The sequence below is a fragment of the Danio aesculapii genome, chromosome 1 (genome assembly GCF_903798145.1).
Source record: "Danio aesculapii chromosome 1, fDanAes4.1, whole genome shotgun sequence".
Lineage (NCBI taxonomy): Eukaryota > Metazoa > Chordata > Actinopteri > Cypriniformes > Danionidae > Danio > Danio aesculapii.
The window spans coordinates 36,746,622-36,760,415 of NC_079435.1; the positions used below are offsets into that span (position 1 = coordinate 36,746,622).

The 13,794-nt window shown below is 37.1% G+C and overlaps 1 pseudogene; it reads right to left on the bottom strand.

Annotated features, from left to right (window-relative positions):
• Nucleotides 1-7,862: 7,862 nt before the first annotated feature.
• Nucleotides 7,863-10,247, bottom strand: LOC130247051 (dihydropteridine reductase-like; annotated as a pseudogene).
• Between the last annotated feature and the right edge of the window lie 3,547 nt (nt 10,248-13,794).

Genomic DNA, 13,794 nt, shown 5'->3' on the forward strand with positions numbered 1-13,794 from the left:
AAAGCATTCTTTCTGAATGTATCAAACAAAACTCCAATACATGCACAGAAGACAGCATGAGCATTTATAGCAAATAAACGAATGTAAATATCATCCCGCTTACTTTTTGATTGCTGACAGGCGAGGTCTTACACCCCTATGATTGGTTGTTGTCTTCACCTGCTCAAGAGAAAGGGCTGCGATTGGCTTTAGAAATGAAAGCTCTGTTCACCGATGGCGGGAGGAACAGCTGCGGTTACAGTCTGTATGCCCATAATACGCAGTTATCACAGGTAATCCATAATAGACACAGTGGAGAAAACTCGCACCTCAGGCACGCTCGTGTCAGGATCCACAAGTATCGAGCAAGTTCTAGTTCGTTACCATACAACTCTGGTTTTAAGGTTCTGGAAGGATTTTAAACCACTTTCAACATAGATATCTCCTAGAGTGTTTACTTTATTATGAGACCACTGCGGACATTGAAATGGAGTACTACCTGACAAAAGTTATTATTGTTGAAAATAGGTGAATGCTAAGACGGATTACAATAGGACCAAACTGAGATTTACATAGTTTAAGTGGGACCCCTGAAAAAACAATTTTATATTTTTTATAATTTATATGGAAAAACAAATAATTCCTCAATTACTCTCCAAGACACAAAAGCGTCAGGATCAAACCAAACTGATAAAATGCGGAGAGAAAAAGTTGAGGGTAAGAAAAGAAAGACCTCCATGTAATATACATCGTTGAAAGGTATTGTCAGTTTAATGAGAGGAGGTTTCCCATCCCATTTATATAGTGAAACACATGCATCAAGTTTCTTCCAGTAGCCAACCGGTGGAGAGAGAGGAATCATAGAAGAAAATAAATTAATGTGTGGGAGGACATTGATTTGAATCACTGATATACGCATCTGAAAAGAGGTAGGAAGACGTGACCAGTTTTCCAAATCTAAGGTTACTGTAGCTAGAATACTATTATAGTCTTTTAAGATGATTTCCTGCAGGGAAGGATACACAGCTATCCCCAAGTACTTAAAGTTTTGAACCAATGAGATAGATATAGGAGGGGACAACGAATCAATTTTAGAATTGAGGGAAAATAAACAGGACTTATTCCAATTAATTTTAAACCCAAGAGAGATCCAAATGATCAAATAAATTTAGGACGGGAGGGATAGAATGTAACGGCTTTTTACAAAAACAATAAAATGTCATTAGCAAAGAAAGAAATATGATGATGAGTATTCTGTATAATTATAGGAGAAATAGTTTCAGACTGTCGGATTGCTTGGGTTAAAGGTTCCAAGGATAGGGCAAATAAGAGAGGAGAGATGGGTTAGATTGATTAGTTCACTACACCGGTGGTCAAACAAACGTGCACAGCAGTTGTCATAAATCACAAATCATTAGAAGACAATGTTAATATCTTTGGGGTCTGTCATAATAAACCCAGATTGGGATTTTACTGCTGCGTAATCTTAGAGCAAAAAGATGGCTTAATCTGCTAAATAATTATTTTGCCTGGAGCTTTGAATGAGGAATTCTGCCCTGGATCTCAGTAATCAATTGAGTTCAGACCTAACCGCCATGATTTTGCTGAGTGTATTGTCTGAAAAACAACATTGATTATCTCTAGTCAGATTCTGCAGCTGTGATTCCAGTTCAGAAATCTTTTTGGGTTTTTTTACTGAAGAAAGGAGGCATATAAAGTTGAGGTATTCCTTATAAATCCTTTAACTGCATTCCAAAGTGTTCGTGGATTATCTTCTGAGCCTTAGTTAAATTCAATAAACTTAGCAATTTTTTTTTCTGAATTGGCTGCAAAAGTTTTCATACTGTAACAATTTAGGGTTAAAACACCATCTGGTGGCACGAGATGGCCACAGGCTCAAAAATAATTTGCACAAATTTCCATCATGATTCGACAAGGATAAGGAACAAATATCTGCATCACAACCAGCTGAAGATAGAGAAGTAGATATGAAAATATAGTCAATTTGTGAATAGGATTTATGAGTGGCAGAAAAGAAAGTGAACGACTTAGCATTGCTAAAGTTTTTCAGAACAAGGAACAACAAGTTTGAGAGTATGATTCCTTTGGTCACGGTCTGTTTAGGATATGTGACATTACAGAATTTGTATCTGCACCCATTACAATATCAAAGTCTAAGAATTTCAAGAGATAAGTTGATAAAACAGAGAAAAATGTAGGGACAGAAGTAGCAGGGGCTTATTGCTTTTATATGTGTTATTCTACCATCTGTAGCACAACCTTTATCTAAAATAGTAATATTTAAAGTCCTCCACACTAATATTAAGACACCCTTAGTTTTAGTTTTCACAGATGAGTGAGATACCACTTCATAAAACTTATTATTACACCTGTGTATATTCTCTTTCAAATGGGATTCTTGAACTAACACTATTTCAATCTTTCTTCTTCGCAAAAAATCCAGGAAACCAGTGTTTGTGCGGGCCATTTAGCCCATTAATGTTACAACTCAGAATATTAAGATCAGTCATAAGTATCAAACAGAATTGCTGCATAATAAGACAAAATACAATTTTGCAAGTAAAACCAGTTGAGTCTACCATTAACCCCCACCCTTCCTGTCAGTAACTGAAAAAACATAAACACATTCCCATGAACTATGGCAGATCAAATCTAGTCCAAACCTTGGTCTGCCTACCCCCCTTAAGATGATCCGTGGCGTCAACAAAAACCTGCACAATACTGAAGCACCAAGATTGGCCCCATAGTCATACATTGACTAAGTAGTATCTCTTAAAAAAATTATAATAATTAATAATAATTTAGAAACTAACATAAATCAGGGCACACAATGACATTGCCAGTAAACAATACTTCTAGTAACTAGGAAATGAACAGGCTAGCCTTACCATCCACCTAAGGCTGATTAGACAGCAAATGCCCAGTTCAAGCCTACTAAGAGCTGCTAGGTGAATGAGATCTCAAAAAAATAACTCTTGCCTCTTCTGGGGAGTATAGCATTTTGGGTTTACCCTGACTGAAAATGACCTTCAGTGTTGCAGGATAAAAAAAAGTTTTGGATAACAGCTTCTCTCATTTCCTTCCTAACTGCCTCAAATGCACTTTTTTTTGCGGTGAGTGGAGAGAAATCTGGAAAGAAAAACAGCGATGCTCCATCGGATGTTTTTAATGGGGCGTGGAGTCTGGCAACTCGCAGAATGAGGTCCCTGTCCGTGTAGCGCAGCAATTTATAGAGGAAAACGTATGGTTTAGCGCAATCTGAGAAGAACCTTGTGTACACGCGATACGCTTGTTTTACTTCTATATCTTTGCCCGCTAGAGTCACATCGGTAGCGATCCTTTGAAAAAAACAATCGGGTCGTCCTTTTTGGCACCTTCAGGCAATCCAACCAGACGTAGATTGCTCTGCCTACTACCATCCTGTAAATCCACTACCTGTTGCTCCAGCGTGGTTACTCATCTGTCGTGATCTGCAACAACTGTCTTTTGTTCCCTCATCTCCCCTGAAGGTCCAGTTTGGAGCACATTGACTGAACAACTGACATGTAAGAAGTGAACTCGTTCTGCATCACTGTCAACTCAGTTTTTAGAATATCCTCAAAGTGCGCGACTGTGCTTGCCATCTTGTCCACCATATCACTCGTGGATGGAGGCTTGGATTTTTCCTTATTGGGGAACAAATCGATGGCAACAATGCATGCTGTTTCCAATGGTGTGCCATCTGAGAAAGTAATATTAATAAATAAAATGAAAAATTCAGCACAAAGGGGCCAAACTTACGGAACTCTACTTGGGTGAGCACACCACGTGACTTTCCATATTAACTTATCTTTGCGCTCAGCCAAAACACATTACCTGAAAACAAGCAATAGATTCAAAAGACCAAAGTCAGGGAATGTTAGAGACAAGATTAATTAAATATCACATTTTACAAACATAGTGAGATTAGATACGGAGGTTGATCCTCGATGAACAGTTCAACTTGCTCAGCTCTCATCTCTGCAGTGCATGCCAGAGTGTGTGTGGTCACGTGCTGTGCATTTTCAGCAGTATAGTGTGGATGGAGATCTTTTCAGAAATGCTAGGTGAAACACCAATGTGGATATGGATAGTTTTATTAAAAAATTTGTGTAATGGGGCCTTAGAGGCGTTATAAGTGTTGAGCTCTCAATGAAATACTCATTGGAAAACCTCTGGAGGTCTTGATTATTAGAAGCCTTTAGAACTCTATATAAAGAGAGAAATCAATGTCAGTGAAGTTACCATATATGGTTATTTTTAGTCACATTAATATGAATTATTTAAAATTGTGTAACTTCCAGCAGGTGGTAGCCATAGTCTTTTGAGGTAAATGATTTGTGTAGATTTGTGAGGGGTCTGGATGCAGACCTGGTGCAGTGCAACCTGAGCTGCAATTTTTGTTTACCAAATTTGTTTGAAAAATATTTTAATATTTCACAAATAAGTATATGAGTGTCTTTAAAAAATAATAATTAGGCTATGGAAAGCATTGTGCGTTTATCATAAGGAAATACAGATCATGATACAGACTGAATATCATACAGAGTTTTGGTGATAATCAGATCTTTGTAAGTTGCTTTAAATAAAGTAACTAAAAGCTCATAGATGACTTCACAAAATAAAATAAAAATGTTCACCAGCTCACTTGACAGTTCGGTTGTATAAAAATGTATAGCTGATTTCAGCAATCTAATTGGTTGTCAAATACTAATTTCTTTTTCACTTGCAAAAACAAATATATACATACACATGTATATCATATATGGACTGGTAAGAGAACATTAAAGGTGCTGTGTGTAAGTTTGACACCCAGTGGTTGAACTACTGTAGGTATTGCACTCCTGGATCAAAACAAACGCAACCGCAGGTTGCCAGATTTAGGACAGGAGCGAGTGATTAAAACCTTGTACTAAACAAGCAACGGCACCCGATAGAAGGAATATTTTCTTTCACTAAAGGAGCGAGTTTTTGTCCTAACCAACACCTCGAATTGATGGAAACAGGTTCTATTTCTCACTGGTGAACAACAGAAAACTTGATGACATGATCAACTCAGATAAACCCCATGTGCTTTATTCAGCGTTAAATGCTAACAATGTTAGTTTGAATGCCATTGTACATGACATTTATTGCAATATACTGAAAGCAGCTGCAGTTCACCTCAGATCTTGAAAATAAAATAAAGCAAGTGAAATTGAACTTAAGAACTGTCTGTGACTCAAAACCAACACATATCAGTGATTCAACATGTACATTTAATAATGTTAAAGAGGGTTAATATGTGTTAACTAGATTATAAACCTTACCATTCCGTGTGTGAGTGCATATTCTGTGCTTCTGAATGGCTGTATTTAAATTTCTGTCCTGTTTCATCTAGAGCAAACAGCCAAATTGCTCATCACGGCGTATCTCATCACGAAGCATGGTGTTAGGACACAGGGCTAAAATGTAACCTGCTCACCTAATGTTTATGTTTGTAATATTTATATCATTTGCTAATTAATAACCTCATGTAGAACTAAATCTGCTACTGTCCACCAGTGGTCGCATTTCGGTCACAGACGCATGCTTTCAGAGCCTTTCTGAATGAATGAATAAATGAAATATGCGGTTTTCCACCAAGGCAACCCGGGGTTCTGAAATATAATTGGCTAAACTGGTATCGGGCAGGTTAAAATTACCAAAACAAAGACAACGTTCCAGCACGGAAAACACATTTTCAAAGGAGAATATCTGACCCTAGCATTGTTTTTCAGATAAACAAGAATGTTTACTTAGCATGTTTCTTAAATATCTGCAAACATTAATGGTATTTTTATGCTTTAGAAGAATCAAAAACTTACATACAGCACCTTTAATGTTTTAGCCTGGTTTGCCTTTATTACAAAACTTAAGATTATTGACCTCAGTTTAAATGCTTGTGGCCAGCATGCTTTAACAGCTTTTGTAAATTGCATTACAAATTATACTATGTAGGAGAGTAGTGTTTGCATTTATGGGGTTCCTGGATGCAAGAGTTATACAGGCAGAACTATTCACTTATTGTTTGTGCAGTGTTGTCCAGCATTTAACACCACAAGAGAGATTGATTTGACACTCAAAAAATATGCAAGAATGACTCTCAAAAGAGAATGTGATGACCATAGAGGGTCAAAAAGCTGATGAAGTGCAGACTTTTTGACCAGTCAAACAGACTTGTGCATCCATGTGAATTCTGTGGTAAAAAGCATGAGTGGGGCAAACAAAAAAATAGTTGTCCAGAATATGAAAAACAGTGTGGTAACATGGTTAACAACCATTTTGCAGATACATGCACAAGAAACTAAGGGAAAATAAACACCTAGTAAAGAAAAGAAAGGGAGATCATTTTTTCAGAAAATCTTAAGCCTCATTTCACAAAAAAACAACAAACAAATATTTCACTCATTCATTAATTTTCTTTTCGGCTTAGTCCCTTTATTAATCCGGGGTCACCACAACGAAATGAACCGCCAACTCAACCAGCATATGTTTTACGCAGTGGATGCTCTTCCAGCTGCAACCCATCACCCGGAAACAACCATACATCCTCATTCACACACACATACACTATGGACAATTTAGCTTACCCAATTCACCTGTACCGCATGTCTTGGGACTGACCCAGCCAAAGCTCGAACCAGCGACCTTGTTGCTGTGAGGCGAGCGCGCTGCCCAACAATTTCTCAAGCAAATTTTCAACTGGACTACAGAGCCAGTTGTACCATCATACCCTCACTCACTCTTCTTCTGCTTAGTCTCTGATTTTTCAGGGATCACCACAGCAGAATGAACTGCCATTACTCTGGCATATGTTTTATGTGGCAGATGCCCGTCCAGCTGCAACCCAGCACTGGGAAACACTCCACACATTCATTCTCTACAGCTAATTTACAGTAGCTTAGCCTACCCCACTCACCTATACAGCATGCATGTTTTTAGGACAGTGGGGGAAAGCAGGGCACCTGGAGGAAACCTATGTGGAGGAGAACATTATACCCATACAACTGTAAAACCCCGACACATGGAAAAGACTGAACACTTCCTGTTCATATAAAACATCCCTGAAACCAGTGGAGAAGTTAAAAAAATAAATAAATAAAAAAAAAAGTTAAAAAAAATTAGCTGGAATTTTCTTGTGGAATAAAACTTGTCAGTGGTTCTGTTAGTAAATAAGGCTATGCAAACAATGATTTTTTTTGGTAAGAATACAACATGAAATCATAGCAATTTATAATATTGTTATCACAGAGAAAACAATAGAGACAAACTGTGCAGAGAGTTAGAAGTTGTATTTGACGGAGATTGAAGCCTGGAAGTACATCTGGAAGCACACCTAAAGGATGATTCTGCAGTTAAACCAGAGCAAAGGCTTCCAAAGCATAATTCTTTACGTCTTTAAAATAATTTTGTATATAAATAACCCAGACTTTTCAGCTGATGCAAGTAAGTTTTGGATTAAGGTTAAGTTTATTTGATGACCTTTTAAAAATTAAAGATGCAGGGTAATGCAAACAAAAATTGTGCAATTGTATTAGTTTGTAATCAACTCAGTGGGTTTTTTTTTTTCCTCTTTACCACTACTACATTAGTCATCCCTTTAGTTTTATTAGAATTTGTCTATGATATAAGGTGAAATATACATAGTAACTTAAGGGGAGAGAGAAAAAAAAAAAAAAAAAAAAAAAAAAAAAAAACACACCAAGTGTGAGTATGTATGCATGCATATATGAGCTTTAATACAGAGCAGTCTGTCTTCCCATTATGACTGAATTGCAAACATGCGAGTGATTTGTGAGCAGGTGAAGTAAAGACAGCACAAATAACGGTTTAAAATGGTTTTTATTGGGAGACTGACAGCTGATTAATATGCTAAGGGCTTTTAATAGGGGTAGCTACTGTTCTGCCATTTGTAGTAACAAGCTCCACAAGACTACCTGAAGGAGGTCTGCTTTCTCCAATAGTCCACTTAAAGAACAGCCTAGAATGGAGCGCATCATCACTTTATCCACACAGGCAAAACAATAGATGCTCTAATACACATACTTACTGTGTTACATGGTTAAGTGGGGTCCAGGAACTGACATCAGCATTAGGCATGATTCTTCTATTTGTAGGTGTATCCAAAGTTACTCTTTAATAAAAAAATAAATAAATAAAGTCAAACAACGATAAATGGACAAATGAGTTAACTCCGTATATTTGCATTTCTCACGGAAGGATCGCTAGAGCAACAGATCTCGGAGGAAGACCACTGTTAGGCCCACTGAGACTCTGGGTCAGCTGATGTACAGATGCCTTTGCCATACCAAAACTAACAGACTCTAGAATAGGAGAGATCGAACACAAGTCATGCCACATTTAATAATAATAATAATAATAATAATAATAATAATAATAATAATAATAATAATAAAAAAAATAATAAAATAAAAAATAAAAAAAAAAACGACCCCACACACCTGCTGTTGGCCCCAGCGCTACTTTGGCTCCTGTCAGAGTGAGCAACCCCCCCTCTCTCAGGTATTTGGTTGCTAGGTGACTACAAATGGTGGAGGTCCAAACGTTCTCCTTCCACATCAGATCAGCATATTTATACATAGCTGAGGCAAAAAAAAAATTATACAGAGTTAAAAATAAAATGGAACACCACCACATATTAGGTCTGAGAATCTTTTAGGACTAGTACTAACAGTACTAGTACTAACATTTGGCTTTAGCGTTGCCCTCTGCCTGACCTCCAGCTACACAGTAGATGGCATCAACTTTCTCATCACCCAACAGCTTACCAACCCCCAATGTTACCTATGAGGGGGTAGAGGGTATAAACAGATACAAATTACTTGGAACCGCATCATGAACAGTGCTTTAATACATTTAAAAAAAAAAATAAAATAAAAAAAAATAAAAATAAAAGTGGATGTCTTATTTGATCCATTCATTTCAGGTTTTGGGATCTCTTCTATAAATGTTCTGTCGAGTTGATTCAGGTGCATTTTATTAGGAAGGGGTTGATGGCTACTGGTGTGCCTTTAGGAACAGGGTTGGGAAACACTTGTATAACTTGTGCATCAAAACTCCATTTAATTGTTGCATTGTTTCCTTAACTGCTTTTATTTTATGAGAAGGTTTACAACCATTTTCAGCAGTCCAAATAAAAATTTGGAAACACCTCATACTGAAAATTAGAAGTCCAGAGCATTGTATAAAGATTCTTTACAAGCCTTCCCCTAGTGTACTTTGTGGTACGCAGTCAGTGCAGCCAACAAATGAATTGGCCAGCATAGTGATGATTCATTAAATAAAAAAAACACTTAATCTTATTTCATCCCCATAGAATTGAGCTGCCTTAATTCTGGGAATTACCCAATAAAACTGGCTCTACTAAAAAAATAAATGCTTTTACATAGCGTACCTGTTTGGCTTGATCAGTGAATGATTCAGTCATCTTAACTTTAACATTTGCATTGGCTTCTTTGTTGACACTGAGCTATAGAGGCAACCCACTAGAGACGGAGACAGAGGGGGAAGAGAAAATAAAAAAAAAAAAAAAAACTTGGTCATCTTGACATAACAGGGCAGAAGACATGAATTAATATTTAATGAGAAATGCATTACACTGCTTACAATAACATCAACCATTATCAAAACATAAGTGCATCTGATGGCACACTGATAAGCAAACTTGTTTTCAATCAAAAAGGTCGGTCTTCTGAAATACAACTTACCCAATTTTTGGCTCTGAAATAGCGCACGCTCTCTAAGCCCAGTGCTCCATTTCCCCCATAAACAATCACTTTCTTTACTTCACTGAAAGCCAGGCTGGAATTCAGAACCATTACTGAAAAACAAAAATGAGAACTGACTTCTGTGCATCTATACAAACTCACATTAGTACAAAGTTTAACCCATGAGGAAACTATCCAGATCTCAATTGTACAGTAAAACGTTCAGTGCATCTTTTTCAGTCTAAGAAACTTTCAGCAGAGCTGTCAACACAGATCCCGGAGCCCTGAAGCATTTAGGTCCAGCCCTGCTTTAACACACTTACATGTAGGTTTCAAACAAACATGAAGGACTCAGTTTAATAAAGCATGTTTAATTGGTGTTAAAGTTAAAATGTGCAAAGCTGAAACTGAGCTTCATGCATGTGACTTACAGGTAAGGAGAATGCCAAAAGAAACCATGATTCCAACAGAGACTGTCTTCAGCACTATAAAGAAAAAATGCTTACTGATTCATTTTTATAGGCCGCTGGTGTGAGTTTTAATGAGAGGCACCTGTGTGCCACACCTGTTGAGGATTAACAGGAGAAGTGACGACAGCGAAAGACCAGGCAAGACCATCGGACAGATGCATAAATGATAACCAGGGCCCGGTTCTTCAGAAGTAATCCACTAGGATTTTGGATAAGGGATTGGATTAAATTTTGAAAATAGGTTTTTCAAAAGAAAAAACGGATTACATAATCGAATTAGATCACGTAATGCAATCTTGGTTTTAATCCGGATCAACCTTTAGTTTGGGTTTTTTAGACCTTTTTTGTAGGATTTGGATCACTTTGATCCAAAAAACCTGGATTAAACTGATCCTATCAGAACGGCGAATTCAGTGTGGATTCCATGCCCAAAACGTAATGTAAACTTAAAAAATGTATCAAATAATACTATATTTAGATCATGCAGTATCTTAAAAGATATCCTATTTATTCATAAGGTTTTAATTTTATTTGTTCATCTGTCAGGCTATAGTGATTAGGTAGGCTTTAACGTATTGAGCCTTTCATTATAGGCCTACAGCAAAGTAGAAAATGTTTGGCCTCATAAGATAATCCCCCAAACAGCTGTCAAAATTGACCAAACAATACATTTTATTCTGTCACTAACTTATTTTTAGAATATTTATTAGTGATGCATGCAATGATTACAAATTATCCCCCCCCCCCCCCCCCCCCCCCCCCCAAAAATGTAAAGAATGGCAATGACTGATTTTTGAAATCACTTTCAAAAGGGCAGAAGCACAGCTTTGTCTGGCAGAGGAACAACTGCCTCTGACCAAACTGCAGCAAACCAAACCAGATTTGAGATCCGCCTCCTAGGCTACGCTTAGACAAGCTGGTCTCTCCACATCAAACGAGGAAGTCTGAAATTATTGTGGAGGTTTTGACATTGTCTTTTTTTTATTCAATACATTTATATTTAAAACTTGTTATAAATATCCTCAATGTACAGTGTTTGTGTTGTAGGTCTCAGATGAGCGGACTGCTGGGAGAGGGTGGGGTGGGGTTTTTCGTGGTTTTTAGTTTTTTTCATTTCAAATAAAAATAGTTATATTTTTCCCCACTCTGGCTATTCTACTTGTTGCTCTTTACATATCTTTAGTTCTACATTGTGATTTCCTGTCCTGTTTGAGCACTGGCAATCCAGATTTAGTGATCCTAAAAAGTTCCTATCTGGATCAGATTGATCCAATCCCATGGTTCTTTGAAAAACTGGCTCAAAAAGAAAACTGGATTACGTAATCACGGATCGCAAAAACAGGATTACTAAATCCGGATCAATTTTATCCAGATTAAACCTTTTGAAAAACCGAGCCCAGAGTATTTAACTGTAACTCAATGGTGGTTCTCTGGGCGAAACACCCCAAATACACCCACCCATCCCCCGAGACTTAAAGATGCTATGTGGTAACATTTTAAATAATTATATATATATATATATATATATATATATATATATATATATATATATATATATATATATATATATATATATATAAATTTAAAATATATATCCATTCATTCAATTTCTTTTCAGCTTAGTCCCTTTATTAATCTGGGGTTGCCACAGCGGATTGAACCGCCAAAATATCCAGCACGTTTTTACGCAGCGGATGCCCTTCCAGCCTCAACTCATCACTGGGAAACATCCAATCACATTCATCCAATTTAGCCTACCCAATTCACCTGTACCACCTCTTTGGACTTGTGGGGGAAACCGGAGCACCCAAACAAAACCCACGCAAACATGGGGAGAACATGCAAACTCCACACAGAAATGCCAACTGACCCAGCCGAGGCTCAAACCAGCAACCTTCTTGGTGTGAGGCAACAGCACTACCTACTGCACCAGTAGGTGGTGCTTTAAAACATATAAATACATTTAAATATATTTACTTTTTTTCAATAACTAACAATTTATTTATTGAAAATGACCAGCTAAAACCAGCTTGACCAGCCTGGTTTAAGATGGACATAGCTGGTTTTAGCTGGTCATTTTCCTTGACCATTAGCCTGACCAGCTAAGACCAGGTTGGAAATGGCTGGAAACCAGCCTGGAAATGGCCAAAACCCCTCTAAAACCAGGCTGGTCAACCAGCTAAAACCAGCCAACCAGCCTAGGCTGGTTTAAGCTGGATTTTTCAGTAGGGATAGGCTAAACATTTTATCGATTTTTTTTTCCACAGTTGGCACCGAGAATGAACACAGAACTTAGTTTTGACCAGGATTGACCAGGATTGACATTAGGATTGACCAGGCCCGGATTAAGAATTCAGGGCCCCCTGGGCACAATGTCTTGAAAGGCCTATATATACGCACCCCTATAGTTGAAGTAAAAAATAAGAATAATATAATACTTTTTAAATAAAATGAATCTATAATTTGTATAATTTAAATAAATGATATATAGAACAAATGTATGAAAAATATATTAAAAAATACTAGCATATTATTGGCATGGCATATAACACACTATGCCTCTCCAATCCAGTTCAATGACTCTGAGTCTTTCATATTACACACTTATTAATGATTTACTCTCTCCTCCTTATCCTCTATTTTTTCTACTTTCCTCGTGATGAAGAGCAGGCAAAAAGCATAGATCAGCTTGATTATAAACCAAAAAGTATCCAAAATCACACACACTATACCTCTTCTCTCCTGTCTCTCTCCTCTTCGTGGCCTTTCTCTCTCTCCCTCTCTCTTTCCTTTTTCTGTCTGTCTCTCTGTCACGATGAATCTGTCTGCGTTGCGCTGCCGTTAGCTTACTCATCCAACGTTATCATAGCGTCTTCTTCAGTACCCTCATTGATGACGAACAGAGTTCAGAAAAGGGCGACTAACATTGTAGATACAAATCAATTCTATTAAGATGTTGCTAACGTTTAACACCAGGTGGAAAATAACTGTTTATAGAAAATTCTACACATGAAATAGTGTAACTGCTGTCATAAAGCAGTAGTATTTTGTTTGCACTAGATGGCGCTAGTGTACTTTAAACGTGTTTTCTTCAATAACTTGTGATTAGTTTAATATGTATAATTTTCGATTTTTGATCATTTTAAAATGCTTATCGTTGACTTATTTACCGATCTATAGTTTATTTGAGCAAAAGTTATTCATTCTGACGGTTTTGGACATTTTTTAATTTCATTCTCATCTTGCCCAGCTAAAATACTACTTCCGGGTTTGGCACTCGCATGAAAGTGAAGAGGAAAGTAACGGCAAGATTTAAGGACGTTTCTTTTGTAAGTTATAAGTGCTATAATCAAGAATTCTAAGGATGTATGCCTCCTCTCTTAGTTTACAAGCAGGCAAAGTGGTATGTGAATGTATTTTTGTTCATTAATTATTTTAAAGTTGTATGCTTAATCCTTATGTATGTGAATGTATCTGATGTTGTTATTATAATCATTTATACAGTTCTACGGTGTTGATGTCGGCATCTGTGTCGATAAGTGCATTAAACATCTGTG